Here is a 12,451-nt window from a genome sequence, read left to right on the forward strand (position 1 = left end):
GATTGAGTTAAAAATCACACAACACCAGGTTATAGTGCAACAGGTTTATTTGGAAGCACTAGCTTTCAGAGCGCTGCTCCTTTGTCAGGTGGTTATCATATTGGTAAACGATAACATTGGGTAAACATCATAACCTGGTGTGGTGTGATTTTTAACCTTGTCCACCCCAGTCCAACACCAGCACCTCCAAATCATGACTTGATTGAGTTTTTTGAAGAAGTAATTAGATTTTTTTTTAGATTAGATTAGATTACATTACAGGGTGGAAACAGGCCCTTCAGCCCAACAAGTCCACACCGACCCGCCGAAGCGCAACCCACCTATACCCCTACATTTACCCCTTACCTAACACTACGGGCAATTTAGCATGGCCAATTCACCCGACCTGCACATCTTTGGACTGTGGGAGGAAACCGGAGCACCCGGAGGAAATGAAGAGGGTTGATGAGGGCAGAGCAGTAGATGTAATCTATATGGACTTCTGTAAGGTGTTCGAAAAGGTTCCCCATTGGAGACTGATTAGCAAGGTTTGATCTCATGAAGTATAGGGAGAACTAGCTATTTAGATACAGAACTGGCTCAAAGGTAGAAGACAGAGGGTGGTGGTGGAGGGTTGCATTTCAGACTGGGGGCCTGTGACCAGTGGAGTGCCACAAGGATCGGTGCTGGGTCCACTGCTTTTCATCTTTTATATAAATGATTTGGTTGTGAACCTAGGAGGTATGGTTAATAAGTTTGCAGATGACACTAAACTTGGTTGGTGTAGTGGACAGTGAAGAAGATTATCTCAGAGTACAGTGGGATCTTGATCAGATGGACCAATGGGCTGAGGAATGGCAGATTTTTAGATAAATGTGAGGTGTTGCATTTTGGAATGGCAAATCTGAGCAGGACTTATACACTTAATGGTAAGGTCCTGGAGAGTGTTACTGGACAAAGAGACCTTGGAGTGCAGGTTCATAGTTCCTTGAAAGTGGCATCACAGGTAGATAGGATAGTGAAGAAGGCAATTGGTATGCTTGCCTTTGTTGGTCAGAACATTATGTATAGGAGTTGGGAGTTCAGGTTCCGGCTGTACAGGACATTAGTTAGGCCACTTTTGGAATATTGCGTGCAATTCTAGTCTCCCTGCCGCAGAAAGGATTTCATGAAACTGGGAAAGGTTCAGAAAAGATTCATGAGTATGTTGCCAGGGTTGTAGGGTTTGAGCAATTGAGAGAGGCTGAATAGATTGGGGCTGTTTTTTTCTGGACCATTGGAGGGCGAGGGGTGACTTTGTAGAGGTTTATAATATTGTGAGTGGCATGAATAAGATAAATAGACAAAGTCTTTTCCCCAGGGAGGGGGAGTCCAAAATTAGAGGGCATAGATTTAAAGTGAAAGGAGAAAGATATAAAAGGGATGTAAGGGGCAACTTTTTCATGCAGAGGGTGGTGCGTGTATGGAACAAGCTGCCAGAGGAAATGGTGGAGGCTGGTACAATTACAGCATTTAAAAGGTATCTGGATGCGTATATGAATAGGAAGGGTTTAGAGGGATATTAACGAGACTAGATTGATTTAGGATATCTGGTTGACATGGACGAGTTAGACCGAAGGGTCTGTTTCTATGCTGTATGCAGGAGACAATCCTTTATCCGAAATTCCGAAATCCAAAAACTTCCGAAATCCGAAATCGTGTTTGTGAGGTTTGATTCCCTCCATAACATGGTTGTTTGGTGTACAAACAGTTAACCCAAGTCCACACCCACTCCACCCACATCACTCAGATGTTCTGTGGCAGCAGTATGGCCCAGCACTGGCAAGTGGCAATTCTGTCTCACAGCTCATAGTAGTCACACTTGCATCTGCCGCTTGGTAAATTTTTTTTTGATTTCACCGTGGAAATGTCATTTATTCCAAAATCCAAAAAAATTCCGAAATCTGAAAACCAGCTGTCCCCGAGGGTTTCGGATAAAAGATTGTCTACCTGTATTTCTGTGTGAACCACCCTCTGTGTAAAAAATGTGCCCCTCATGTATTTTTTTTAAATCTCTCTCCTCTCACCTTAAAAATCATGCCTTCTGGTCTTCAAACTTATAGACTTATCTCAATAAAGGAAGGTAGTCTGCGGGACAGCTCCCACCTCGAGCTCAGCCTCGGCCCTGGATCTGGTTTCCTCCGTCCCGATCCTCATGTCCGTGCTGCTAAACCGATTACACTGCTGCAATCGTGCTTCACCACATCTCGGGCACAAAGGGTGGTCACTCACCAACAGCATCTCACCTCCATCAATAAGACAGGGTGAGTGAGTGTGCAGGAGGGAGTGTGTGGGAGAGAGTGGGAGTGAGGATCAAATATGTCAGGAGATTGGCTGTAAGAGTAATAGTATTGTAATAGTAGGAGATTTTTAATCTTTCAAACATTGACTAGGGCTGCCATAGTGTTAAGGACCTGGATGGGAAGGAATTTGTTCAGTGTGTTCAAGAAAACTATCTCAGTCAATTATGTAGATGGCCCCATTAGAGAGGGGTCAAAATCCGACTTCCTCTTTGGAGATAAGATACAACAAGTGACTGAAGTGATAAGGGAGCAGCACTTTGGGACCAGTGACCGTAATTCTATTAGTAATAAAATAGTTATGGAAAAGAATATGACTGATTAAAGTCAAAGTTCTAAATTGAGGTTAGGCCAATCTTGATGGTATTAGACAGGAACTTTCAAATTTGACTAGGGGAGGCTCTTCCCAGATAAAGGGACGTCCGGCACATGCGAGGTTTTCAAAAATGAGATGATGACAGTTCAGAGACAGTATGTTCTTGTTAGTGTGAAGGGTAAAAGGCAGGAGTAGGTGACACTGGATTACTAAAGATATTGAGTTCTGTTCAAGAAAAAGGAGGTATATGTCAGGTATAGACAGCTGGGATTAAATGAATCCCTTGATAATTGTAGGTGTAGGAGTACACTTAAGAGTGAAATCAGGAGACATGCAATAGCTTTAACTGATAAGGTTAAAGAGAATCCAAAGAGAGTGAGCAAGTATATTAAGGGCAATAGAGTAACTAGGGAGAGAATAGTACCCCTCATAGATCAATGAACCGTACATGTGTGGAACCACAGGAGATGGGTGAGATGCTAAATTAATATTTTGCATCAATATTTACTATGGAGAAAGACAGGGAAACTAGGGAACTCGGGGAAAGTCCACATTAGAGAACAGGATTTCCTGGACAGTAGGACTTGACTTGACAGTAGGAGACAGAGGGTGGTGGTGGAGGGCGTTTTATTTGGGCTGGAGAATAAAATGGGACCCATTAGAGTACAGGAGTTGGGAGGTCATGTTGTGGCTGTACAGGACATTGGTTAGGCCACTGTTGGAATATTGTGTGCAATTCTGATCTCCTTCCTATCGGAAAGATGTTGTGAAACTTGAAAGGGCTCAGAAAAGACTTATAAGGATGTTGCCAGGTTTGGAGGATCTGAGCTATAGGGAGAGGCTGAACAGCCTGGGGCTGTTTTCCCTGGAGCGTCGGAGGCTGAGGGGTGACCTTATAGAGGTTTACAAAATTATGAGGGGCATGGATAGGGTAAATAGGCAAAGTCTTTTACCTGGGGTCGGGGAGTCCAGAATCAGAGGGCATAGGCTTAGGGTGAGAGGGGAAAGATATAAAAGAGACCTAAGGGGCAACTTTTTCACGCAGGGGGTGATACGTGTATGGAATGAGCTGCCAGAGGATGTGGTGGAGGCTGGTACAATTGCAACATTTAAGAGGCATTTGGATGGGTATATGAATAGGAAGGGTTTGGAGGGATATGGGCCGGGTCCTGGTAGGTGGAACTAGATTGGGTTGGGATATCTGGTCGGCATGGACGGGTTGGACCGAAGGGTCTGTTTCCATGCTGTATGACTCTATGACTCTAAGATGGGGCAGTGTGCTGAAGAATGGCAGTGTAGATTTTAATTGAGAATAAATGCCAAGGTATTGCATTTTGGCAAGACAAACCAGGGCATGATGGTAGGGCCCTGGGGGGTGTAGGGGTGCACGTAAATGGTTCCTTGAAAGTAGTGTCACAAGTAGACAGAGTAGTGAAGAAGGCCCCAGTTACCGCGCCCCCAACCCACATTCCTGATGAAGGCCTAACGTCTGAATAGTCGGTTTTCCTGCTCCTCAGATGCTGCCTGACCTGCTGTGCTTTTCCAGTGCCATAGTTTTCGACTGGTGAAGAAGGCATTTGGCGTGCTTGTCTTCAGTGGTCGGTGCACTGAGTACAGGAGTTGGGGTATCATGTTGAGGCTGCACAAGCCAACTGTAAAGGGGGCAAAAAAAAGCGTTACAAGGATGTTACCAAGATTGGAAGGTTTGAGTTAGATGGACTGGTTGGATAGACTGGGACATTTTTCCTTGAGCATGGGAGGATGAGAGGTTGACCTTATAAAATCATGAGGGGCATAGATAAGGTCATAGATAAGGGCATAGATAAGGTCATAGATAAGGTCATAGATAAGCCAAGGTCCTTTCTTCAGGGTAGGGGAGTCCAAAACTAAAGGGCATGGGTTTAAAGTGAGGGGGAAATATTTAAAAGATAAGTGAGGGGGAACATTTTCATGCAGAGTGTGCTGTACATATGGAATAAGCTGCCAGAGGAAGTGACCGAGGTGGTACAGTTACAATATTTAAAAGACATTTAAGGTAGGTACATGAATAAGAAAGGTTTAGAGGGAAGTGGGCCAAACGCAGGTAAATGGGGCTAGTGTAGTTTAGGAAACCTGGTCAGCATAGACGATTTGGGCTGAAGGGTCTGTTTCGATACTGCATGACTCTATGACTATTATTAGCATTCCCTGTGAGTGATTGGGAGTGATTGACTGGGATTGAGTGGTTGGGGGTGAGTGGGAGTTAGTGAGTGGGTGTGAGGAGGGGAATTAATGGGAATTAGGGGTGGGTGGGTGGTACAGTTTATTGAGTTTCAGTTGAAACACTGCAGCATTCAATCTAACACAGGGGCAGTTATTATCCAGAAATTAACTTGCCCCAATCAGGGGTTTCAGATCTCAATGTGCCAGGTCCTTATTGCCAGACTTTGCTTCTTTAATGCGGCCATTCCATACAGTCTTCAAATTTCCGAGGGAATAGTCCCTGTGGATCAGCGAACTAAACTGAGAAATGAAAGCAGAACTGCTTTCTGGTTCTAGTGGAGATTTAAACTTCTCTTCCTTCCTCTCTCTGTCTCCCCCCTGCCTTACCCACTACAAGCCAAGAGGGGAATTAATCTGTGTGGGCAGTTTTTCCTTACAGAGTCAAACAGTTCGACAGCACAGAGATAGTCCTTTGGCCCAAACTGGTCCATGCTGAATGAAATATCCATCCACACTAACCCCATTTCCTTGCACTTAGCACATATCCTTCGAAACTTTTCCGTTCCATGTATTTGTCCAAATGCCTTTTAAGTGTTGTTAATGTACCTGCCTCAATCTCTTTCGCTGGCAGCTCATTCCATATGCGTACCACCCTCTGTGTAAAAATGTTGCAGTCTATTTTAGTGTCGTCTACAAGAATGCCTTGTACAATCTCATCCAAGACTTTGATATCGATAACAAACAGCAATGAGCCCAGCACCAGCCCCTGAAGCACTCCACTCATCATAGGCCTCCAGTCTGACAAGTGTCCTTCCACTATTACCCTCTGCTTCCTACCATCAAGCCAATTGTGTCTCCAGTTTGCCAGCTCCCCCTGGATTCCATGTGGTTTAACTTTCCAGAGCAGCTTACCATGTGGAACCTTATCAAAGGACTTACTGACATTAACATCGACTCCATCTACTGCCCTGCCCTTGTCAACCTTCCTTGTCACTTCATCAAAGAACTCTAACAAATTTGAGAGGCATGACCTCCCACTCACAAAGCCATACTGACTATTTCTAATCACACCCTGTCTTTCCAAATGCAAGTATATCTTATCTCTCAGAATCTTCTCAAGTAACTTACCCACCACAGTGCAATTCCCAGTGAGTGATACATTAAAATTCCCAGTGAGTGTTCCAGTGCAATTACCAGTACGTGCTCTAGTGCAATTCCCAGTGAGTGCTCCAGTACAGGTCCTAGTGAGTGCTCCCGTACAGTACTCAGTGAGTGCTCCAGCGTATTGCACTGGAGCACTCACGAGGAACTGCACTGGTGCACTTACTGGGTATAGCACTGGAGCACTCACTGGGAATTGTACTGGAGTACTCACTATGAACTGCACTGGAGCACTCACTGGGAATTGCACTGGACCGACTACTAGGGATTACACTGGAGCACTCACTGGAAATTGTACTGGAACACTCACTGGGTACTGTACGGGAGCACTCACTATGAATTGCACTGGAGCACTCACTGGGAACTGCACTGGAGCACTCACTAGGACCTGTACTGGAACACTCCAGTTCGTAGTGAGTGCTCCAGTGCAATACCCATCAAGTGCTTCAGTACAATTCACAGTGAGTTCTCCAGTGCAATTCCCAGTGAGTGTTACATTACAATTCCCAGTCAGTGTCACATTTCAATTCCCAGTAAGTGCTCCAGTACAATTCCTAGTGAATGGTCAAGTTCAATACCCAGTGGGTGCTCCAGTGCAATACCCAGTGAGTGTTATATTACAATTCCCAGTGAGTGCTCCAGTGCAATTCCTAGTGAGTGCTCCAGTACATTTCCAGTGCGTGTTCCAGTGCAATTCCCAGTACATGCTCCAGTGCAATTCCCAGTGGGTGCTACAGTGTAATTCCCAGTGTGTGCTCCAGTGCAATTCCCAGTGAGTGATACATTACAATTCCCAGTGAGTGTTCCAGTACAGTTCCTAGTGATGCGCCAGTGCAATTCCCAGTGAGTGTTCCAGTGCAATTACCGGTACGTGCTCTAGTGCAATTCATAGTGAGTGCTCCCTTACAGTATCCAGTGAGTGTTCCAGTACAATACCCAGTGAGTGCTCCAGTGTAATCCCTTGTAGTTGGTCCAGTGCAATTCCCAGTGAGTGCTCCAGTGCAGTTCATAGTGATTACTCCAGTACAATTCCCAGTGAGTTCTCTAGTGCAATTCCCAGTGAGTGTTACATTACAATTCCCAGTAAGTGTTCCAGTGCAGTTCCTAGTGAGTGCTCCAGTGCAATTCCCAGTGAGTGCTCCAGTACAATTCCTAGTGAATGGTCAAGTTCAATTCCCAGTGGGTGCTCCAGTGCAATTCCCAGTAAGTGTTACATTACAATTCCCAGAGAGTGTTACATTACAATTCCCAGTGACTACTCCAGTACAGTTCCTAGTGAATGGTCAAGTTCAATACCCAGTGGGTGCTCCAGTACAAGTTCCAGTGAGTGTTCCAGCGCACTTCCCAGTACGTGCTCCAGTGTAATTCCAAGTGTGTGCTCCAGTGCAATTTCCAGTGGGTGCTCCAGTGCAATTCCCAGTGAGTGTTACATTACAATACCCAGTGAGTGCTCCAGTGCAATTCCCAGTGAGTGTTCCAGTGCAATTCCCAGTACATGCTCCAGTGCAATTCCCAGTGACTGTTACATTACAATTCCCAGTGGGTGCTCCAGTACAGTTCCTAGTGAGTGCTCCAGTGCAATTCCTAGTGAGTGCTCCATTGCAATTCCCAGTGGGTGCTACAGTGTAATTCCCAGTATATGCTCTGGTGCAATTCCCAGTGAGTGCTCCACTACAGGTCCTAGTGAGTGATACATTACAATTCCCAGTGAGTGTTCCACTACAGTTCCCAGTGGGTGCTACAGTGTAATTCCCAGTGCATGCTCCAGTGCAATTCCCAGGTACTGTTACATTACAATTCCCATTGAGTGCTCCAGTGCAATTCCCAGTGAGTGCTCCATTGCAATTCCCAGTGAGTGTTCCAGTTCAATTCCCAGTACATGCTCCAGTGAAATTCCCAGTGACTGTTACATTACAATTCCCAGTGGGTGCTCCAGTACAGTTCCTAGTGAGTGCTCCAGTGCAATTCCTAGTGAGTGCTCCATTGCAATTCCCAGTGGGTGCTACAGTGTAATTCCCAGTATGTGCTCTGGTGCAATTCCCAGTGAGTGCTCCACTACAGGTCCTAGTGAGTGATACATTACAATTCCCAGTGAGTGTTCCACTACAGTTCCCAGTGGGTGCTACAGTGTAATTCCCAGTGTGTGCTCCAGTGCAATTCCCAGTGCGTGCTCCAGTGCAATTCCCAGGTACTGTTACATTACAATTCCCAGTGAGTGCTCCAGTACAATTCCGAGTGAATGGTCAAGTTAAATTCCCAGTGGGTGCTACAGTGCAATTCCCAGTGAGTGTTACATTACAATTCCTATTGAGTGCTCCAGTTCAGTTCCTAGTGAGTGCTCCAGTGCAATTCCCAGTGAGTGCTCCAGTGCAATTCCCAGTAAGTGTTCCAGTACAATTCCCAGTACATGCTCCAGTGCAATTCTCAGTGACTGTTACATTACAATTCCCAGTGATTGCTCCAGTGCAATACCCAGTGAGTGCTCCAGTACAATACTCAGTGAATACTCTAGTGCGATTCCCAGTAGGTGCTCCAGTGCAATTCCCAGTGAGTGTTACATTACAATTCCCAGTGAGCGTTACATTACAATTCCTAGTAAGTGCTCCAGTGCAGTTCCTAGTGAGTGCTCCAGTGCAATTCTCAGTGAGTGCTCCAGTACAATTCCTAGTGAATGGTCAAGTTCAATACCCAGTGGGTGCTCCGATGCAATTCCCAGTACATGCTCCAGTGCAATTTCCAGTGGGTGCTCCAGTGCAATTCCCAGTGAGTGTTGTATTACAATTCCCAGTGAGTGCTCCAGTACAATTCCTAGTGAATGGTCAAGTTCAATACCCAGTGGGTGCTCCGATGCAATACCCAGTACGTGCTCCAGTGCAATTTCCAGTACGTGCTCCAGTGCAATTTCCAGTGGGTGCTCCAGTGCAATACCCAGTACGTGCTCCAGTGCAATTTCCAGTACGTGCTCCAGTGCAATTTCCAGTGGGTGCTCCAGTGCAATTCCCAGTGAGTGTTACATTACAATTCCCAGTTAGTGCTCCAGTACAGCTCCTAGTGAGTGTTACATTACAATTCCCAGTGAGTGTTACATTACAATTCCCAGTGGGTGTTCTAGTACAGTTCCTAGTGAGTGAGCCAGTGCAATTCCCAGTACCTGCTCCAGTGCAATTCCCAGTAAGTGCCCCAGTGCAATTCCCAGTGAGTGCTCCAGTACAACTACCAGTAAGTGATCCAGTGCAATTCCCAGTGAGTACTCCAGTACAATTCCCAGTAAGTGCTCCAGTGCAATTCCCAGTGAGTGCTCCAGTACAACTCCCAGTAAGTGATCCAGTGCAATTCCCAGTGAGTGCGCCAGTACAATTCCCAGTAAGTGATCCAGTGCAATTCCCAGTGAGTGCGCCAGTACAATTCCCAGTGAGTGCTCCAGTGCAATTCCCAGTGAGTGCTCCAGTACAATTCCCAGTACATGCTCCAGTGCAATTCTCAGTGACTGTTACATTACAATTCCCAGTGATTGCTCCAGTGCAATACTCAGTGAGTGCTCCAGGACAATTCCCAGTGAATGCTACAGTGCAGTTCCTAGTGAGTACACCAGTACGATTCCCAGTGAGTACTCCAGCGTAATTCCCAATGAGTACTCCAGGGCAATTCCCAGTAGTTGGTCCAGTGCAATTCCCAGTAGTTGGTCCAGTGCAGTTCCTAGTGAGTGATCCATGCAATTCCCAGTGAGTGCTCCCATGCAAAAGCCAGTGAGTACTCCAGTGCAATTCCCAGTAGTTGGTCCAGTGCAGTTCCTAGTGAGTGATCCATGCAATTCCCAGTGAGTGCTCCCATGCAAAAGCCAGTGAGTGCTCCAGTGCAATTCCCAGTAGTTGGTCCAGTGCAGTTCCTAGTGAGTGATTCATGCAATTCCCAGTGAGTGCTCCCATGCAAAAGCCAGTGAGTGCTCCAGTGCAATTCCCAGTAGTTGATCCAATGCAGTTCCTAGTGAGTGATCCATGCAATTCCCAGTGAGTGCTCCCAAGCAATACCCAGTGAGTGCTCCAGTGCAATACCCAGTGAGTGCTCCAGTGCAATTCCCAGTAGTTGGTCCAGTGCAGTTCCTAGTGAGTGATCCATGCAATTCCCAGTGAGTGCTCCCATGCAAAAGCCAGTGAGTGCTCCAGTGCAATTCCCAGTAGTTGGTCCAGTGCAGTTCCTAGTAAGTGATCCATGCAATTCCCAGTGAGTGCTCCCATACAATACCCAGTGAGTGCTCCAGTGCAATTCCCAGTAGTTGGTTCAGTGCAGTTCCTAGTGAGTGATCCATGCAATTCCCAGTGAGTGCTCCCATACAATACCCAGTGAGTGCTCCAGTGCAATTCCCAGCAGTTGGTTCAGTGCAGTTCCTAGTGAGTGATCCATGCAATTCCCAGTGAGTGCTCCCAGGCAAAAGCCAGTGAGTGCTCCAGTGCAATTCCCAGTAGTTGGTCCAGTGCAGTTCCTAGTGAGTGATCCATGCAATTCCCAGTGCGTGCTCCCATACAATACCCAGTGAGTGCTCCAGTGCAATTCCCAGTAGTTGGTTCAGTGCAGTTCCTAGTGAGTGATCCATTCAATTCCCAGTGAGTGCTCCCAGGCAAAAGCCAGTGAGTGCTCCAGTGCAATTCCCAGTAGTTGGTCCAGTGCAGTTCCTAGTGAGTGATCCATGCAATTCCCAGTGAGTGCTCCCATACAATACCCAGTGAGTGCTCCAGTGCAATTCCCAATAGTTGGTTCAGTGCAGTTCCTAGTGAGTGATCCATGCAATTCCCAGTGAGTGCTCCCATACAATACCCAGTGAGTGCTCCAGTGCAATTCCCAGTAGTTGGTTCAGTGCAGTTCCTAGTGAGTGATCCATTCAATTCCCAGTGAGTGCTCCCAGGCAAAAGCCAGTGAGTGCTCCAGTGCAATTCCCAGTAGTTGGTTCAGTGCAGTTCCTAGTGAGTGATCCATGCAATTCCCAGTGAGTGCTCCCATACAATACCCAGTGAGTGCTCCAGTGCAATTCCCAATAGTTGGTTCAGTGCAGTTCCTAGTGAGTGATCCATGCAATTCCCAGTGCGTGCTCCCATACAATACCCAGTGAGTGCTCCAGTGCAATTCCCAGCAGTTGGTTCAGTGCAGTTCCTAGTGAGTGATCCATGCAATTCCCAGTGAGTGCTCCCAGGCAAAAGCCAGTGAGTGCTCCAGTGCAATTCCCAGTAGTTGGTCCAGTGCAGTTCCTAGTGAGTGATCCATGCAATTCCCAGTGCGTGCTCCCATACAATACCCAGTGAGTGCTCCAGTGCAATTCCCAGTAGTTGGTTCAGTGCAGTTCCTAGTGAGTGATCCATTCAATTCCCAGTGAGTGCTCCCAGGCAAAAGCCAGTGAGTGCTCCAGTGCAATTCCCAGTAGTTGGTCCAGTGCAGTTCCTAGTGAGTGATCCATGCAATTCCCAGTGAGTGCTCCCATACAATACCCAGTGAGTGCTCCAGTGCAATTCCCAATAGTTGGTTCAGTGCAGTTCCTAGTGAGTGATCCATGCAATTCCCAGTGAGTGCTCCCATACAATACCCAGTGAGTGCTCCAGTGCAATTCCCAGTAGTTGGTTCAGTGCAGTTCCTAGTGAGTGATCCATTCAATTCCCAGTGAGTGCTCCCAGGCAAAAGCCAGTGAGTGCTCCAGTGCAATTCCCAGTAGTTGGTTCAGTGCAGTTCCTAGTGAGTGATCCATTCAATTCCCAGTGAGTACTCCCAGGCAAAAGCCAGTGAGTGCTCCAGTGCAATTCCCAGTAGTTGGTCCAGTGCAGTTCCTAGTAAGTGATCCATGCAATTCCCAGTGAGTGCTCCCATACAATACCCAGTGAGTGCTCCAGTGCAATTCCCAGTAGTTGGTCCAGTGCAGTTCCTAGTGAGTGATCCATGCAATTCCCAGTGAGTGCTCCCATACAATACCCAGTGAGTGCTCCAGTGCAATTCCCAATAGTTGGTTCAGTGCAGTTCCTAGTGAGTGATCCATTCAATTCCCAGTGAGTGCTCCCAGGCAAAAGCCAGTGAGTGCTCCAGTGCAATTCCCAGTAGTTGGTCCAGTGCAGTTCCTAGTGAGTGATCCATGCAATTCCCAGTGAGTGCTCCCATACAATACCCAGTGAGTGCTCCAGTGCAATTCCCAGTAGTTGGTTCAGTGCAGTTCCTAGTGAGTGATCCATGCAATTCCCAGTGAGTGCTCCCATACAATACCCAGTGAGTGCTCCAGTGCAATTCCCGGTAGGTTCAGTGCAGTTCCTAGTGAGTGATCCATGCAATTCCCAGTGAGTGCTCCCATACAATACCCAGTGAGTGCTCCAGTGCAATTCCCAGTAGTTGGTTCAGTGCAGTTCCTAGTGAGTGATCCATTCAATTCCCAGTGAGTGCTCCCAGGCAAAAGCCAGTGAGTGCTCCAGTGCAATTCCCAGTA

This window comes from Chiloscyllium plagiosum, unplaced genomic scaffold (genome assembly GCF_037043375.1).
Source record: "Chiloscyllium plagiosum isolate Xiang-an unplaced genomic scaffold, Cpla_swu_hap1 HiC_scaffold_14, whole genome shotgun sequence".
NCBI lineage: Eukaryota > Metazoa > Chordata > Chondrichthyes > Orectolobiformes > Hemiscylliidae > Chiloscyllium > Chiloscyllium plagiosum.